The sequence below is a fragment of the Hemiscyllium ocellatum genome, unplaced genomic scaffold (genome assembly GCF_020745735.1).
Source record: "Hemiscyllium ocellatum isolate sHemOce1 unplaced genomic scaffold, sHemOce1.pat.X.cur. scaffold_875_pat_ctg1, whole genome shotgun sequence".
NCBI lineage: Eukaryota > Metazoa > Chordata > Chondrichthyes > Orectolobiformes > Hemiscylliidae > Hemiscyllium > Hemiscyllium ocellatum.
The window spans coordinates 80,847-83,450 of NW_026869282.1; the positions used below are offsets into that span (position 1 = coordinate 80,847).

Consider the following 2,604-nt stretch of genomic DNA (forward strand, 5'->3'; position numbering starts at 1 on the left):
TAAGGTTAGAGGAGGAGGGCGGGTGGGAGGCACTATCACTGTAGTTCCTCGGGATCCTCTCCTGCGCGCCTTTATCGGAAAAAAAACCTACCCAGGTAAGCTTGCGCTCCACCAGCTTCTGGGTCCGGTCCGCACTTTTTTTCAATAAAGGCGCGCAGGTGAGTCCCGAAGATGTGACTTGACTCTCCAGTCTCCCCAATGTTCTCGAGATCGGATAAAGTCTTCTTCCTGCCGCAGCCCGGATTCGATTCCCAGGCAGCGAGGCAATTTTCAGCACAGCTACAAGAACGGATTTCCGTCTCCCTGGTGGTCTAGTGGTTAGGATTTGGCGCTTTCACCGCCGCGGCCCGGGTTCGATTCCCGGTCAGGGAAGCAGTTTTCAACGGGTCTTAATGCGCTGTACAGTTGTTTCTTGATCTTCGTTATTCCTGGGCACTGCAATGTGAAGTAGCTCGTTGAAATAGCATCCTGATGCAGATTTGTTTGCATGTGTTGGGATGATTGCTTCTGCAGCTACAAAAGAGTGAACAATCCTCACTCTCTCAGCGGAGCAGGTCAGTGCTTTTTGGCAATGTCTGTTTATAGACGCGGTTATGTTTGTTTAACAGTTTAAATTTAATATTTTTGTATCCATTGCTCCCGAAGCGATCTCTATCACATTGGGAAGACTGGAGAGTCAAGTCACATCTCTGGGACTCTCCTGCGCGCCTTTATCGGAAAAAAAACCTACCCAGGTAAGCTTGCGCTACACCAGCTTCCGGGTCCGGTCCGTGCTTTTTTCCAATAAAGGCGCGCAGGTGAGTCCCGGAGATGTGACTTGACTCTCCAGTCTCCCCAATGTTGCAGAGATCGCATCGCGAGCATTTGGTTTCAAAACATTACATTGATTTATGTACTGGTGAAAGTCTTCTTACTGCCGCTTGCACAATCTCTTAGAGGAGGCTGTTTTCATTCATAATTCAGCCTCCCGTGCCCAGAATTATCATTGCCCTCTACTTTTGTATAATAAATCCTACGCCCTTCATTGTGAAGACGGGGGGGGGGGAGGTGTGGGGGTGTGGGCGGGGGGTGGGTTGGGTGGACAATCTGATCCCACCATCGGCAGGCACATCCATGTCACGAGGAATTAGCCCTCCAACACCGGGGCCATCGCCCATCGTGCCTTTCAGTGTTTTGCCTGTTCCTGACTTTTCACATTGATCTGGAGCCAAGAAGGGGTTTGTTTTCCTGATGTGCATGAACGAGAATTTTTTCAATGTTTCTGTTCAGTTCATGTCCCGAGAATTATAGAGTCAATCTCCCGGTGTCTTAAACAAGGGGATGATGTCTGGACTGTCTCTGCTCAGTCGGACAGTTCATCTTTCATTCTCCTCTAATTCCACTTCGCAAAGAGTTTCTCAAGATTCACAAAGCTGGAGACTGGGATTTCTGTTTCATTTCCTGAACATTTTAACATCTGCTAACTGACAACTTTTTGCCAACATCTCTTCCCTCATGTAACACTTGCATCATGTTCATGGATGAGGCATTTCCACTTTGTGGAGACATTCCCAAGTTTGGGAATGTTCTCTTTGCAGCGAAGAAGTTTAACTGGAGATATCCAGGGGCTGTTGGCAATGATGGGAGAAGAAGTGGTGGGAATGGACAGAAGAACCTATTGCCACTGACCAGGGTCAGTTACCAGAGTACAGGGTTTGAGATTCTTTAATGGAATTCAGCATTTGTGTAGAACAAACACAGCGAATACTACAGAAAGCAAACGGGTCGAGCAGCATCTGTGGAAAGGTAAACGGAGCTGACGTTTTGGGTGTGCTATGTTTTTTGTTCAGAACTCGAGTTTCCTGCATGGCAATAAATTCCCTGATGTGAGAAAACATGGCTTTATTGAGAAGAGTTTTGTGAAGTTTGAGCGATGATGCAGCCAACAGGAAGTCATTGAAAATCGCCAGCGAAGTAAACAAATTCAGCAGGATTCCAACCTGGTCGGGGGAATCTCAAAGGATGTCTAAGGCAGCAACGTTTTTCAGCCACAACCAGAGACCCCAAGTTGTGGTCTAATATTTCTCATGGAATGGGTCCAACAGGAAAGGTGAGTATTGGGCTTGTCATGTCTGCACCATAACCCCAATGCTTCCTGTTCTCCTGGATTTGATCAGAACAGCGGAGGCTAATGGAAAACTGAACTGAACTGCACACATTGATGAGAGGTAGAGCGGGTGGGAAAGATCCATTTCCATGTAAAGAGAGATTAATAATTAAGGCCGAAAATAAGAAAACACATAAAGAAATTTGGGGTTCTTTCAGGAAAGCTAAAGTAGAAATGTTCACAGAAAATTGTGATGAAAGTCTCTGGAGTTATTTTGATGAGAAGTGTTGATGATGTGAATACAATCGATAGGATGAACGTAGATTGGTAAATGTATTTTATAACTGTTCTGTTCTAGCCCTGTGAGCGAAATCGGGACCTGAAGTAGTAAAAGCGATAATAACAACATCGATCTGAAATTTGTTACGTGACAGAAAACAGAGCTATCATTATCAGGTGGCTTTTGAACTGGAGGAGGTTTCCAGTGAAATTAGCTTGAGGCTTGACGTATGCAAGAT

At 45.9% G+C, this 2,604-nt stretch overlaps 1 non-coding gene across 1 annotated transcript; it reads left to right on the forward strand.

The window, feature by feature from the left end:
* Positions 1-300: 300 nt before the first annotated feature.
* trnae-uuc (transfer RNA glutamic acid (anticodon UUC)) lies at positions 301-372 on the forward strand. The gene has a single exon. It is a non-coding gene; the product is annotated as a tRNA-Glu (tRNA).
* The last annotated feature ends 2,232 nt before the right edge of the window (positions 373-2,604 follow it).